The following is a 16725-nucleotide window of genomic DNA, read 5'->3' as shown; positions in this document are numbered from 1 at the left end:
GTGCTCTCCCCTCCCAGGCTCAGGGGCCTTGGCCTCGAGCATTCCCTAGCACAGCTGCAAAGGCCGGAGATTGGGGTTCTCTGTGGTCACCCCTGGCTCGGATGCCCACCTGAGTTATGGACAATCTCGGGCCTTGATTCTAGGATAAGCCACCAGAAGCAGGCAAGAAGGATGGGTGGGGTAAAGAGGCCACCTTAGCCAATTGCCCCTACATTTTCCCATGTATAGGATTTCACTCTGCTTTATGGGATGGAGAGAGAGAGTGCCAAGGGGCCAGACTGCATTCTCATCCAGGGCCTGGTGTTGGGACTTTAAGTTTTTGTATGCCTCCGGGTTGCTGGTGTGTAGCCAGACTCAGAACAGCTAAGTGCCAGGCAACAGAAAGGAATCTCCTGCCAGGTCTCCAGGGGTTTCAGGGCCACTTTGACAGAGGTTTAGGGTACTGCGATTTGCATGGCAGGACTTCCTAGGGTTTCATCCCAACTTCAGAGTGGTTTACAATTCCCATTCCATGGAGAAGCTCTCAACATTCATTTGCACCTACAACTTAGTTCTTCTCCTTTTTTTTCTTTTTTTTTTTTTTTGGTTGCCCAGGGTGGAGGGCAGTGCCGTGATCACCACAACCTCCGCCTCCCACGTTCAAGCGATTCTCCTGCCTCAGCCTCCCGAATAGCTGGGATTACAGGGGCACCACCACACCTAGCTGATTTTGTACTTTTAGTAGAGACAGGGTTTCTCCATGTTGGTCAGACTGGTCTCAAACTCCCGACCTCAGGTGATCCGACTGCCTCGGCCTCCCAAAGTGCTGGGATGACAGGCATGAGCCACCGCACCCGGCCGCATCATGGTACTAATAATTACTGCCTACTCTCACTTGCTTGTGTAGAGTGTTTTTACATGTATTATTTCAAACTTTCCCAGCAAGGTTATATTCTTTTGCCCATTTTACAGATGGTAGAAAAAGGCTCAAATGAAAGAGCCTATGGTCACACTGTTAGAAAGTTGCTGAGCTGGAATTCAAACCCGTTCCAGCTTCCCTGCTTAAGCTCCTGACCTGGCACCACACTGCAAAGTGAGACCAAACTCTAATACCCGAGGACATGAAATAACAAAGTGCTATGGCAATTCAGGTAGGAAGGGCCCACATCTGGCCGTGGGAATCAAGACTGGATCCATAAAAGACGCTTGTTTTAACAGTATCCTGAAGGGGAGGGGCAGGAGTCTGTGGAGGGCGTGGGGGACAAAAGCACTGAAATGCACCAGGGAAACAGTGAGTGGCTCTGGGCTATAGGGTCTGAGAAGAGGAGAGGACAGGTTGACACCAGAATGTAGAGAGCTCTGTCTGTATTTGGGCACAACTCTTACACAGGTAAGGTAACCTGGAATAAGAAGAAAATAAAATGACAGAGGAGATTCAAGCCATTAAAATGGTCCACGTGGCTGGGCACGGTGGCTCACGCCTGTAATCCCAGCACTTTGCGAGGCCAAGGCAGGCAGATCATTTGAGTTCAGGAGTTCAAGACCAGCCTGACTAACATGGTGAAACCCCATCTCTACTAAAAATACAAAAAAATTAGCCAAGTGTGGTGGCGCATGCCTGTAGTCCCAGCTACTCAGGAGGCTGAGGCAGGAGAATTGCTGAAACTCGGGAAGTGGAGGTTGCAGCGAGCTGAGGTCGTGCCATTGCACTCCAGCCTCGGCGACAGAGCAAGACTCAGTATCAAAAAATAAATAAAATGGTCCAAGCAAGGGGCAAAGAGATACTGAACAAAGTAGCCTGAGAATGGCAAGGTGGTTTTAGATATCTGAAATGACTGGAGATGGAAATGGGGATCTGGAGCATGGAGAGAGGTGGGAGCTGCAGATACAGGTTTGGAAACTGCAAGTAAAAAGGTGAAGATGGAAGCCCTAGGAATGGATTAAATGGGTAGCAGAAGAAAAGAGAGTTGGGGATCCAATCTAGACTCAAGGGGAAAAGGGGGAAGGTAAGAAACAAAGGAGGCAGAAAAGACACAGCAGGACAGGTAAGGGGAGAAGCAACTTGGGACACCAAATGAGAAGAAAAATTCCCGGATGGCTGACAGTGTTAAATACGTCTTCTCCTGGTGGATTCCTTGCTTGACCAAACTTGAGGCAGATTCCCGAACCTTCTCCAAGGCCCATCTGTGTACTTCCTTGGGACATCTTATTTTATTTAGCAAGAGCCTTGCTAAGTCAGTTTAGCAAGAACCTCCCCGCCACCCCACCCTTCAATATCTGATTAGGCTCCTCATCCTCCACCACGCCCCAGGTGACATCTGATCACCCTGGCCTGTCCTCAGCATGAAAACTGCTAAGTTGTTCAGCTAGAATCTCCTTATGTTTCCTCTTAGTAATTTTCCATCACTGACCCCCCACCCTGCTCCTTGGTTATACATTTCTGTTTTCCCATGCAGCATTGAGAATTGAACCCTACCGCTCCCTGCTTCCTGGCCGCTGCAAAATTCCATTGCCATGGTCCCTACCCCTGTCTCGATGGTCCTGAATAAAGTTTGCTTTACCATGCTTTAGCAAGCGTCATTGAATAATTTTTTAACAAGCCTCCCTGCCTGAGTCACGCCTACCAGGTTAGGTATGACTCCCGGACTATCACCCAGCCTTGTACTCTTTGAGCTTCAGTGGCCTGTTTTGTAAAAGGGGGATGATAGTGCCACACTGCATGATTGCTGTGTGAAACAGCACATCGTAGGTGCTCAATAAATGGTAGCTCCTGATGTTATTGTTTATTTACATTATTCTTCCCCAAGTTTAGGAACTTCTTGAGATCTGGGACCGGGTCTTTAGATCTAGCCTAATCACTCATTTGACAACTGCCACATTATAGCCATTCTGAATGTGTTCCACATGCTGAAAAAATGGAATGAATGAAGATTTCCCGTTGCTGTCTGGGCTGCTGCCCTGGCCGTGTTGCCATGTTGGTGTTTTGTTACTGTTAGGTACTAGTCAAGATAGAGCTATGGAGGCTCTGAATAACAGGACTTTCTGATTCTGGTTGCGTTTCTCTCTACAGAATATCAACCTACCACTTCCAGTTATGGACAGCAGACAAAGACCCAGGGTCAAGAGAGCAGCTTGGCTGTGGGGTTGGTTCCAGGGCCAGATTCAGGGTAGGAGAGTAGAGACTTGGAGTGGATAACTGGATTTTCTCAGACAAGGTGGAGGGAAGGACTTGCTGCTTTCTAGACTTCAAATCTCAGTCAGAGAGGGCTGCGTGGGAGAGCCTGGAGAAGCAACAGAAGGCATGCCCATGTGGGTACCTAGCCACGGCCCTCTAAAGAGGAGGGGAGGGGAGAAGGCACAGATTGAGCAGGACCGATGCTTTCGGGTGTCTTGACTCCACCTTGAATCTGCATTCAAGATGCCTTTTTTTCTTAGCCTGGAAGCAAGGATAGAACAGTCCATTCCAGGGGTTTCAGAAAGATTCCTTCCCTCTCATCAGCAAATCTTGGCGTGTCCTTGCCGAAGTTCGTTCAGGCAATCTTTGCCCTGGAAGCCATCTGTTAAAACCCTGTCTAGTATGATGGGATTTCTTTTTTCCTTCTGTTTGGGTGAGGGGTAAGAGGGGAGGAGGAGTTGTAAAGGGCACAGAAGTGTTTGAAAGCCCAGCCTCCCTCCTCTGTCTGGGCTGCTACAGGCTTTGATAATTCCAGGGACTGAGATAGCTACTGGACTATCAGGCCCGCCTGCCCTGAGCTGGCGGCTGAGGCTTTCATCTGTTTATGGCCAAGGACAGCGACATGGAGGCCAGTCCCCAGGCTGGCTAATAAGTAATCGGAAGCCTTGTCTGTACAAGGTCTTGGGACATGCCCTGGGGTGACCTTCAGGTCGCTGGGAGAGGCCTCATGCATCCTGAAGCCTGGGGCCAAGGCCAGGAGGCCATTTCCTCTTTGTCACCTCTGCTACTACCACCCACTGGAGTCAGGTTGTGTCCCCCACCCCCACCTTCACCTAAATGGCCTGGTTGGCTTATTTAGGAAAGTTATTCCAAAGGCCTTCCTCTTCCATTCTGCCTTGGTCACAAAGAAGCGAGCTGTGGTGCATGCAATCCCTGCTTCCATGTCACCCACCAAGCTGCACTCACTCTCTCTAGTTGTCCCCTTCCTCTCCCAACCCTGAGAGTTTGTACAGATCCCCCTCCAGGGATGACGAAGAAGCCTTTGAAAGGTCAGGAGCACACCAGAGTGAAGGTTACAACATCCTTATCTTCCTGCCTCAGGCTGGATAACTTCATTCCTCACTCTGTAAAGGCCTTGAGTGGTTGCTCCTGGACCATAGGCAGGGGTCTGTGCTCTCAGAGAGACGTTCAGCAGATTAGCAGAGGTTGTTGATTCCTCCTCTTCTTCCTTCGGCAGTGTTCACACGCCTGCTTTGTGTGGGAATCTATTAGGGTGTGTCTGCTTCTTGCTTGCAGCTATGGGGCCCTGGTACAGTTACCTAAACTCTCTGAGTCTCCATGTTTCCCCCTCTGTTCAAAACGGCCCAGAGCACTGCCTCATAGGGCGTGAGAGGAACTCCAACAGGATGCAGATATCAAGTGCTAGACGATGAGGGGGCGTTAATTCTCTGTTTTGGGGCCACCTGTGTGTCCACCTCCCCATCACTAACTCTGCTCTCCCCACCAGAATAAACTCAGTAGCATGAAGTATTTGAACAATGTTTTCTAAATGAGTGAAGGAATAAATGAATACATACATTGCTAATGGCAGCAAATATAAGTGGACATCTGTTCTCTAAGAATAAATCAATTCAATGATTGTGGAATTTCACAAGGAGTTGAACCAGGCACATGCAAACCATCCCCTGAAACAAATGGAATTAGACCTAAAAATGTATCAAGACTTTCCCTTTTTGTGTTACAGTTTTTAGGGAGATTAATATTTGAGAATAAGCTATGGCCATTGACAAAACTTAACTTTTAATATTTTTATATAGAGATGGGGTCTTGCCTATTTTGCCCAAGTTGGTCTCAAACTCCTGGGCTCAAGGGATTCTTCCACCTGGGCCTCGCAAGGTGCTGGGATTATAAGCATGAGCCACCACACCCAGACTTTTATTTTGTTGCATCTGTAATGGATGTTCAACCAATTTCTATGGAATGGAGAAATGGATGAATGATTGGGAAAAATTAACCGTCAACAATGGGAGTAATGTTTATTAGAACTTCTAGGGGTTCGGATACTTCTTAGGGATGTGGGTAGCAGTTTGCTGTGCGGTCTTTGCTGTGCCTCTCACCTCCTCTGCCTCTGCCTCTGCTTCTGCCCCTTACCCCTCCATCTGAGTCATAGGGCAACGTAATCCTCTATCTCTGTGTCTTCTTACAGGAGCACAAGAAGGCAAACACAGCTAGAGAAATAGGCCTTCTGGCAATCTCCTAAGGCAATCTCATATAAACATGATCACACATCTTCCCAGGGCCTTTAGAGCCAGCAGAGTGAGGGGGGAGAAAGAGAGAGGAGGAGGGAAAAAAATTAACTGGACAAGTCACCCTAGGGCAGTGAGGCCCAAGAAAGCGCCTTTATCTCCACTCCTGCTATGCTTCATTGACTTCATTCTTGTCCTGTCTCCAGGACTCCTTTACTGCAGTTAGGCTTTCTCCTAGGGGCTCGGCCTGGCAACACACAGAAGAAGCAGGCAAAATATTAGTGGATTAACTTGTGAAGTTATCCCCACCCCCAACTCCCCAACCTTTGCCACTTTAAAGCAAAAAATGCATTCAGGAAAATCTGACAGTTTCCTTGGAATAAGTGGAGGGAGAATGTGGCTGGCAGGGCCCTGGGCCAGTTCAGCCTACCAGTGTTGTTGCTCTGCTGGGAGTCAGAACTTTGAGATGGATCCTGCAAAGAGTTGCGGGAGTGCTCCGTGATTGGCTCTGGAGCTTGGAGTAGCTGCATGGCGATGGCAGAAGCTCAAAGCCACTTCCTCCAGGAAGCCTTCTGTGATTCCTCCAGCCAGCTACTCCTCTCCCAAGTCCTGTAGAGCTTTCTTGTGCCTCGTGGAGCACTGAATACCCTGTCTTTCGTATTCCCATGAATGCATAGTTCTTTTGTCTCTTACTAGTCTGGGAGCCACTAAAGGGAACTATCTTGATCTGACTTACCTTGGTCCTTTCAGTGCCCAGCAGTGTCAGTCCTGCAGGAGGCACTTATAAAATAATTGTTGACTCAATGAAAAAATAAATGGTCTTGTCACATGAACTGGCCTCTCACCTCTCCAAGTTGTATCCCTCCCCTTTGTGCCTTCTTTTTTTTTTTTTGAGACAGGGTCTTTCTTTGTCACCCAGGCTGGAGTGCAGTGGCTCGATCTTGGCTCACCGCAGCCTCAACCTCCCAGGCTCAAGTGATCCTCCCACCTCAGCTTCCTGCCAAGTAGCTGGGAATACAACCATGTGCCACCACACCCAGCTACTTTCTGTATTTTTTATAGAGTTCGGTTTTCACCATGTTGCCCAGGCTGGTCTCAAACTCCTGGACTCAAGGGATCTGCCCACCTTGGCCTCCCAAAGTGCTGGGATTACCAGCATGAGCCATTGTGCCTGGCCCTCCTCTTTGTACCTTCTAAGGTTAGGAAGAAAGGATGCCAGGTAGATGGAGCTCTTCAAATATGTGTTTTGGTGGAGATGGGACTTGCTAAGCAGGCTGCTTGTGTGTGAAACCTCAGGTTTAGTGAGAGTGCTGTGCCCTTAGGGGAGGGAAGTATGGGAAGTAAAACAACCAGAGGAGCATTGATCTGAGTGGAAGTCAGGTGGGTGGCCATGCTTGGGTCCCAATTTCTGGTTTCTTGGCCTGTATTATTTGCAAGGGCATGCTGCCTTGCTTTATGAAATAGCAGCTTGAATGAAACTGCTTTTTCACAGCTCAATTAGGGGCTTCACAGTGAGGCCCTTATTTAACTTTGAAAAAGCAGTCTAGTAAGATGGATAGGATCACAAGTTCTAGAACCTGAATTCAACAAAGTCACCACTAAATAGGTACGAAAATGTAACCAGTTAGTTAACCTCTCTGTGCATATGCAAAGACTGATAATAATGGAACCTACCTCACAGAATAGTGAGGATTTAAGGACTTAACACATGTAAGGCTCTTGGAATTGTGACTGGCATTGCTCACTTTTTCATGAAGAAATCATCAAAATCCTTGCGTTCAGAACCATAGGCTTTCTATCCAAAGTACTGGGGTATTGGCTCCCCACAACCCATGTTGATTTGCCTATGAATCAAGTCGCTTTTTCTGGCTCTTCACTGAATGCAAATTGCACAAGAAATCTACCTTCTACCACCATCATTAACCTCTGGCCTGTATCTGCTGTGACTCCTGACCCTGACTGGGTCAAAACAGATAGGCTCAGCTGGGGAAAAAGACTGGCTATATTCAGTCCAAGCACGCCTTGACCTGGGTCAAGCTAGACAAACACCTGACTTCCGGTGAGGAAAGGTTAGAACATTCCTGAGGCTTGAGTGCGTTCTGCTGTGTGTTGGAGACAGTCTGTGCTACTCACTGCCTAAAACCACTCATCAGTTGACCGGAGTCATCCCAGCAAACTTCCCACGGTACCCACCTCTTATGGAGGAGCTTTAGGGCTGTGATGCAGACACTCTCAAGCCTGAAGTTCAGTCACATACCTGGCTATGTTAAACACCAGGTCTGATTATAATACCTTCCTGCTAGAGAAGGCGTGAAGGCAAGGGAGCTCAAAGGTCTGGGGCAGGTTGAGTGAGTGGTCAGGGCTGTTTGCATAACTCTTCTTAAAATGTATGGCCGGGCACGGAGGCTCACGACTGCAATCCCAGCACTTTGGGAGGCCGAGGCGGGCAGATCACAAGGTCAGGAGATCGAGACCATCCTGGCTAACATGGTGAAACCCCATCTCTACTAAAAATACCAAAAATTAGCTGGGCGTGGTGGCGGGCGCCTGTAGTCCCAGCTACTTGGGAAACTGAGGCAGGAGAATGGCGTGAACCCGGGAGGTGGAGCTTGTAGTGAGGCAAGATTGTGCCACTGCACTCCAGCCTGGACGACAGAGCGAGACTCCATCACAGAAAAAAAAAAAAAAGTATATAGTTGGCTGGGCGTGGTGGCTCACACCTGTAATCCAAGCACTTTGGGAGGCTGCGGCGGGTGGATCATGAGTTCAGGAGATGAAGACCATCCTGGCTAATATGGTGAAACCCCATTTCTACTAAAAATACAAAAATTAGCCAGGCATGGTGGCGTGCACCTGTAGTCTCAGCTACTCGGGAGGTTGAGGCAGCAGAATTGCTTGAACTTGGGAGGTAGAGGTTGCAGTGAGCCAAGATCATGCCATTGCACTCCAGCCTGTCTGGGTGACAGAGAGAGACACCATCTCAGAAAAAAGAAAAATGTATATAGTTTAGGGGTGGATGCATAGACCTGTTTCAGAAGGAAATCCAGTGGCGCTGTTGATAAAGCTATTGATAAAATTGAATGCCAGATAGCGAGATAGCCAAGTTCTGATAGAAGTTAAGCACTTATTTTATTCAAAGCAGGTGTTTGGCATTTGTGCATTACCTTCGCCACAGTCCCATGACGTACAATGAGGAAACTGAGGCTCAGGCAGGTTGATGTGCGTATTACTGTCAAACAATTTGTAAGAGGAAGAGTTTTGAACCTGTCTCCCAGCTCCTGTCCAGTGCTTACTCTGCTATTCACATCTCTTTATCCTGTAAGCGGCCCTGGAGCTCATTCTTGCCAGCCTCTGGCCAAGTGAGTTTTGTAGAACATTAACCTAATGAGGTACATCCTAAAAAAAGCGTTCTGTGTAAGCCAAGCCCCTTGTGGAGATTGAGAATGCACATTCAAGGCTCTGAGATGTCCTGTACCAGCCGCCTTAACCACAGAGTGCTCTTTTCTTACAACAACCATCAACCTCCTTAGGAATCGTCCTTTGGAACATGTCTTGGGAAATATCGATCTAGTCTTATTCACTCAACTATTGATGAGGACATTGAAGCACAAAGTGTTGCAATTACCTGCCTGAAGGCGGCCGGTGAGTTAGTGACAGGGCAGGGACCTGATCTAGGGTTCCTGTCTCTCAGCCAGAGTTTTTTTTGTTCTACAGCTGACAACATTTCCTAATATTGTTTGTTGTTGTTGTTGTTTGGAGATGCAGTCTCGCTCTGTCGCCCAGGCTGGAGTGCAGTGGCACAATCTCGGCTCACTGCAAACTTTGCCTGCCAAGTTCAGGTGATTCTCCTGCCTCAGCCTCCTGAGTAGCTGGGATTGCAGACACCAGCCGCCATGCCTGGCTAATTTTTGTGTTTTTAGTGGAGACGAGGTTTTGCCATTTTGGCCAGGCTTGTCTCGAACTCCTGACCTTAAGTGATCCGCCTGCCTCAGCCTCCCAAAATGCTGGGATTACAGGCATGAGCCACCATGCCTGGCTGACAACATTTATTAACATTGTATAGACCCAGTGGGGGCCAATCCAGAGTAATGAAAAGACATAATTTTACCTGTAGAGAAGGCTGGAGACTCTGCAAGTCCTTATGGCCTCTGACCTTTTGAACAGGTCTCAAAAAACATTTATAGTCAACCTGTCAGCAAAAACACATCAAGAGCAACTGGATACACAGCTGCTGAAGAGGGGTGAGAGCCAAGGAAGAGTTAGGAGTTGGGCTGGAGGATGCTAGGAGGGATTTCTGAAAGGTTTAAGTGTGGAGGCAGATTCTGAGAGACCAAGTCAGCTTTAGAAGGAAAATAATTACATGTCAAATGGAGAATTTTACTTTGTTCATATAGGAAAATGATTTGATCCACCTCCTGATGTTGTCATAGGAATATTGGATAGATGGGGCTCCTACGGTTTGTAAAGATTAGCTGACTCTTCAAGTGCTTTTGTGTCTTACCTCCAGATGTGCTAACTGAATATTTTCCATGGACCTCCAGGAGCCATCACGACTTTCCTAGCTCCAGTGTGAAGCAGTAAAGATTCAGGGGCTGCAGAAGTACACTTAGAGTGAGAAAGATCTATGTTTAAGTCCTGGCTCTGTGATTTCAGGTCCTTCAGTTTAGCTTTCTGGGCCTTAGGTTTCTCAGTGGAAAAAGAGAGGATTAGACTCAAAGGTAGGTCCACTGACAGGCTGTATCAGAGTCACCTGGTTAATTAAAAGGATAGGTTCCAGCCAGACACAGTGGCTCAGTCCTGTAATTCTAGCACTTTGGGAGTCCAAAGCAGGTGGATTGCCTGAACTCCGGAGTTCAAGACCATCCTGGGCAACTTGACAAAACCCCATCTTTACTAAAATTACAAAAATTAGCCAGGCATGGTGGTGCATGACTGTCGGCCCAGCTACCTGGGAGGCTAGGTAGGTAGGAGGATCACCTGAGCCTGAGAGGTTGAGGCTGCAGTGAGCTGTAATGGTAATGCACTCCAGCGTGAGCAACAGAGTGAGACCCTGTCTCAGAAAAGGAAAAAAAAAAAAAATGGATAGGTTCCTGTGCCTTCCCAAGACCTACAGAAGCAGAATTTCTAGGAACCTATGATGTTAACAAGGGCACTGAATTTTCTGCTGTAGAGTTAGGCTTAGGAACCACTGCACTAGCTTGTTTTTTGAGCCCCTTTCAGTTCTCAAATGCGTTGTTTAAGCTTACTGAATGTCGGTATTCTTGTCATGAAATAAAGCTATTAATACTCATTTTAACATCTACAAGAATTATATCAACATTTTGAGGACTTCGTAAACTCTAAAGCCACTTAAAATTTTATATTACTTTTCTAATACAGAAATAATTTTGATGTATAAAGACTCACTTTATCGGGAAAATATATAAAGCTTTGCATTCACGTCAGTGGGATTTTTCTACACAGTACCACATAAAACCTTAAAATTGAGCTGTTCCCAGCTGGGTGCAGTGCCTTATGCCTGAAATCCCAGCACTTTGGGAGGCCGAGGCGGGTGGATCATGAGGTCAGGAGTTCAAGACCAGCCTGGTCAAGATGGTGAAACCCTGTCTCTACCAAAAATACAAGAATTAGCCGGGTATGGTGGCGGGCACCTGTATTCCCAGCTACTCTGGAGGCTGAGGCAGAGAATTCCTTGAACCCGGGAGGCGGAGGTTGCAGTGAGCTGAGATTGCACCACTGCACTCCAGCCTGGGCGACACAGCGAGACTCCATCTCAAAAAAAAAAAAATTGAGCTGTTCCCAAGTGCAACTATAAAACAGAATGCTTTTGGCTGCGTGCAGTGGTTCACACCTGTCATCCCACACTTTGGGAGGCCAAGGCGGATGGATCACCTGAGGTCAGGAGTTCAAGACCAGCCTGGCCAACATGGTGAAACCCCGTCTCTACTGAAAATACAAACAATTAGCTGGTTGTGGTGGCTGGCACCTGTAATCCCAGCTACTCAGGAGGCTAAGGTAGGAGAATCACTTGAGCTAGGGAAGCAGAGGTTGCAACAAGCCGAGATTGTGTCACTGTACTCCGGCCTGGACAACAGAGATTCCATCTCAAAACAAAAAACAAAACAAAACACAAGAATGCTTTTCCTTGGTAATATTGTTTAATCTTTTCACACTTTTCCTGTTCCCGTGTCCTCTTACTTTTCCAGGTTACCCAGAGGAAAAGCTACAAAAGTGGTTTACACAATGCCAGCACTCCTCAAAGTGTGTCCTGTGGAATATGAACATATGTTAGGGGGGAAAGTTTCTATATCAAATATGTTTTGGAAGTGCTCTACCAACCAGGTTTTATTAAGAATTCTAAGAGCTTTTACTATGCTGATATGAACGGTGGATCTCCAAGAAGGCAAAAAGTGTAATTAGCATAGCTGAACAGATTTGATCAGGCAGCAGTTTTACGGAGAGCCGTCTCTCGAGACTAGGGAAATTTTGCATTTAGGTTCTGTCCAGTTCACGGCTTATTCCTCCTAGGAGTCCTGCCTTTTCAAATTAGGACAGCTGGGAAGGCGAGGCTCAGTTTTAAAGCCATGGTTCTGAAACCTAGCTGTGTGTCACCCGGGCAGCTTTTAATAAATGTGAATCCCTGGGTTCCACCCAAGGCTGACTCAGTGGGTTTGATGCAACCAGCCCCAGATCATCTTTGGACCTGTGATTGGGAGCCCTCCAAGGAGTGAATCACTTCAGGCATCTAAGTGGGAGGAATGCTTTTGACTGAAGTGGGTAGAGAGGGAGGAAGGGTGGTCCAGCATTGCTGAACTTAGACCGGGCATGAGCTGGCTCTCCTGAGGCTGGACCCACCCTGAAGGAAGAGGAGAGGACTCTCAACTTCTTTAAACACACCTGAGAGTGGTTCTTGGGGGATCTGGAGATTTGAATCGTGGTTCACACCTAAACATAGCTTCACTGTTCAGTCTGGTAACCTCTCTGAGCTTTACTTTTCTCCTAGCAAATTGGTAGTACTCATATACGCCCTTGGGTCCTTTATTAGAAACACAGTAAAAACAAACAAGGCAATGGACAGGGCTACACTTTTGGCTTTTCCAAAGACAATTGTTAGTGATGATATTATGATTATTGTTTGGGACTTCTGTTACAAATTAGCATTTGAGTAACAGATACAACCATTTTCTGTTCTTCAAAGAGACAATCTTTGAGCTACCTGATACAGTCTAAAATAAATAATGAATCGACTATATATATATATATATATATATACACACACATACATACATATATTAAACAAAGTATTCATGAAACAACTAGGCTGCAGAGGGCAAGATGGAGCAGAGACCTGAGGCAACTGTCCCGATCAGTCAGGCCAGGCATTACCCGATTTGGGGTGGAGATTATCTGGAAAATTACCTCAGCTGTCCATTTCATTTTCAGTACTTTCTCAATGAACCATTGTTATAAGCATTTTTTAGTATCTTCCAACCTGTCACTGAGATTGGGGTTTTGACAGTTCATAGACTCGGAAGTGGAGAAATAATTCCGTTTGTTTTTAAATGCATGACGTCCACTGGATTAAACTAATTGGAGGAAGACAATGCCTCTCTCAAAGAAAACAAAACAGGTGGCTGGGCATGGTGGCTCACGCCTGTAATCCCAGCACTTTGGGAGGCCGAGGCGGGTGGATCACCTGAGGTCAGGAATTCGAGACCAGCTTGGCCAACATGGTGAAACCCCACCGCTACTAATAAGACAAAAAATTATTCAGGTGTGGTGGTGCAGGCCTATAGTCCCAGCCACTCGGGAGCCTGAGGCGGGAGAATCGCTTGAACCCAGGAGGCGGAGGTTGCAGTGAGCCGAGATCTTGCCACTGCACTCCAGCCTGGGCCACAGAGTGAGACTCCATCTCAAAAAAAAAAAAAAGAAAAGAAAACAGGTGATGAAATCACTATTTACTAAATGCCCCTGATGTGAGAGGTACCAAACTAGCTCCTTTTCTAAGTGTTATTTCATCCATTCCTCAGAACAACTTTGCAAGATCAGTTAAATTAGTTTAAAGTAGAGAGGAAAGGAAGTGAGACCTGAAGATGTAAACAAACCTGCCCCTGGACGACAGTTAGTAAGTAGAAGAGTCAGGATTTGAATGTGAGGCTTTTTCCATTGTGTGCTGCTACTTTAATTTCTAGCTCTTTCCTTCTAGAATATGAATCGTTTAAACGTAGAAATCTTGGCTGGGCGTGGTGGCTTACACCTGTAATCCCAGTACTTTGGGAGCCCCAGGCAGGTGGATTGCCTGAGCTCGGGAGTTTGAGACCAGCCTGGGCAACATGGTGAAACCCCATCTCTACAAAAAAAGCAAAAATTAGCTGCATGTGGTGGCGCCACCTGTGGTCCTAGCTACTCAGGAGGCTGAGGTGAGAAGATTCTTTGAGTCTGGGAGGTTGAGGTTGCAGTGAGCCGAGGTGGTGCCACTGCACTCCAGTCTGGGTGAAGCAATGAGACCCCATCTTTTAAATAAATAAATACATACATGAATAAATACATAAACTTATAAATCTCAGGGGAAGAATAGTATCTGTTCCCCATTCCTGTTTCATGTGGAGACAATACAAGAGAGAAAGTTCTTAACTAAGGTCTAACTGTGCAAGAAGAGCAGAACCCGGGCATCCTAACACTAACCATTAATGATCTCTTTCACCTTATTTTCCTAAAAGCAAAAGAGAGACTCAATCATACCGGGCTCCATAGCAGGCAATTTCTCTGCAGAGTCTGGCAAGATCCTAACTGGTATGGAAGTGAGAATGTTCTCAAGCAAATTCACTTTTCCATGTCTGATATTGCCTGTCTGGAAAGAAAGGACATTCAGTCCTTCTCCAGCCTGGGATAACGTCTCCAAAGCCAGCTGCGAGCATTCCCATGATGCTTGGTCCCTGGAGATTATTTTGCAGGAGCTCAGTCCTCTGTGGTTCTCTGCCACTGCCCGGGAAAGCCTTCCTCCCCAGCCACTGGACTGCTGCCCGCTTTTTCTCCTCACCAGGGCTGCCTCTCCCAGGACCCCTTTGTCTGGGGTGTGTAGAAGATGGTGAAGGAGAGAACGCAGCTAGAGTAGAGTAAGGACTGCAGTGAACCCGTTGTGAGAGGATTCTTTGAGGAGAGAAAGGAAGAGGAAAAAGCTGTCTATATCTGGTGCAAAGAGTGTGCCATCAAAACCATTTCTCAGCCGGGCGCGCTGGCTCGTGCCTGTAATCCCGGCACTTTGGGAGGCCAAGGTGGGCGGATCGCGAGGTCAGGAGATAGAGACCATCCTGGCTAACATGGTGAAACCCCGCCTCTACTAAAAAAACACACACACACAAATTAGTCGGACGTAGTGGCGGGCGCCTGTAATCCCAGCTACGTGGGAGGCTGAGGCAGGAGAATGGTGTGAACCCGGGAGGCGGAGCTTGCAGTGAGCCGAGATCGCGCCACTGCACTCCAGCCTGGGCGACAGAGCGAGACTTCGTCTCAAAAACAAAACAAAACAAAACAAAACAAAGAAACAAACAAAAAGCCATTTCTCTAGACCCATCACTTTGAAGGGAAAAGAGGACCCTTCACGGACACCCACGGGTGACTGTGTGGATGGGAACCAGGAAGACACACTCCAAACTGGCAACCGTGTTTCCTTTGGGGAGAAGAGTGGGGAGCAGGACATGGGGAAAGGATAGAAGACTTCAGGCCTGCGGTAGAATATTTCATTTTTAAAGAAAAATATTTTCAGGAAGAAGGAGAAGAAGAAGAAAAGGAGAAGAAGGAGGAGGAGGAGGGGAACGGTCACTCTGCTTGATAATGAAGAAGCTTTACTCTCCTTAGAGGTTAAACCTCTGAATCTGGACTTTTCAGAAAAAAGGAGAATTCGACATTGCAGATCCAGCACTAGTGCTGGAGTTGGCAGTGGTCCCAGTGTCCCCTTTAGGGAGGTTGTACCAGCTGTGCGAGAATATATAGACCGAATGGGAAATTACCCCGTCCTCATAGTTGGGCCTTAACAGCCTCACCTGCGAAATGGCAATAAGAACAATTCACTAGTCTGAGGACAGGAGGTGGTCATCTTGCTCATGGAAGGGAGAATTCATTTGAAGGGCAGATCCCTGGAGAGCTCCCATTGAATAGGTACCACCCTGTTCCCCAGAAGGGCACCTTAGGCAGGATAGTGTCCCTCTTGCCTTATGGGAACATCAACCCTGAATAGAACCCAGGCACCCTGCCTTCCAGCCCAAGGTAGTCCGGCAGCTGGCCTCTCAGCCTCCCCACAGTACTGCGCCCTATGTGTACAAGATGTTTCAAAACTGGAACCATCACCCCACAGTCTGTGGGATGTTCAGAGGCTCCAGCACCCCGGGAGAGGAGGCAGGCAAACTGCCAAGCCCAAATACCTTTCCGGAGGCCCTGTGGAGGAGAAAACATTTGTGGGAGGGCAGGCCGCACTCAGATAGGCAGCGTCAGAGCTGGAGGGGCCGGGCCAGATTCAAGACGATAACTGGAAAGCTTGCGTGCAGCTACCAGCCCAGGCAGGGATTGGCTTGCCTGGAAGCCCAGGGCCCCCAAGAATGGGTGCAGTCACGTGGTTTGCCTCTCATGGTCGCAAGCTACCTGCCAGGTGGCAGGAGACTGTGATGCTGCGTGGGGGCGGTTGGCTAGTCCAGGAGGTGTTGTTCTTGCCCTGAGAGAATGACGGTGCCCTGAAAGGCAAGATGGCACCAGGAAGGCTTGCTGCAGGTCCTTGTGCTGTGGCTGGAATGAGCACAACAGAGCCCAGTGTCACTGGGCACAGATTTCTTATCTACAGCTTCCTGAGGTTGCTTTTGGCCAGGACTCCCACACCTCTCCTTACCCTGGCATTCATCGGCGCAGTGAGAGGGATGGCCTCTGCTCCTGACTCAGCCCCAGCTGAGCCTCCTCACGAGAGAGTCGGGACCGCTGTGTGTCACTCCTGTGTGGGCTTTATTTGCTGTGTGTGGTGGAAAAGTCATCTGACCCTGCCATACCTTAGAGTCCCCCAGACCTATCTAAGCTCTTTATCTATGAGAAGCAAAGGTAGACAGGGAAATTCTGCCTACCCTGACCATTGAGGAACAAGGAAACTCGTCCTTCGGAGATGGAAAATTAACCATTCAGGGCAAAAAGTCAGATCAGGTCCACCAGGTCCCTAATATCTCTTATCACTCTTTTCCTTAGAAACAGAATCCTGGCCGGGCGCGGTGGCTCAAGCCTGTAATCCCAGCACTTTGGGAGGCCGAGACGGGCGGATCACGAGGTCAGGAGATCGAGACCATCCTG

The sequence above is a fragment of the Colobus angolensis genome, unplaced genomic scaffold (genome assembly GCF_000951035.1).
Source record: "Colobus angolensis palliatus isolate OR3802 unplaced genomic scaffold, Cang.pa_1.0 Scaffold89, whole genome shotgun sequence".
NCBI classification, from domain to species: Eukaryota; Metazoa; Chordata; class Mammalia; order Primates; family Cercopithecidae; genus Colobus; species Colobus angolensis.
The sequence above is the reverse complement of the archived record's forward strand: the minus strand, read 5'-3'. Positions refer to the sequence as shown.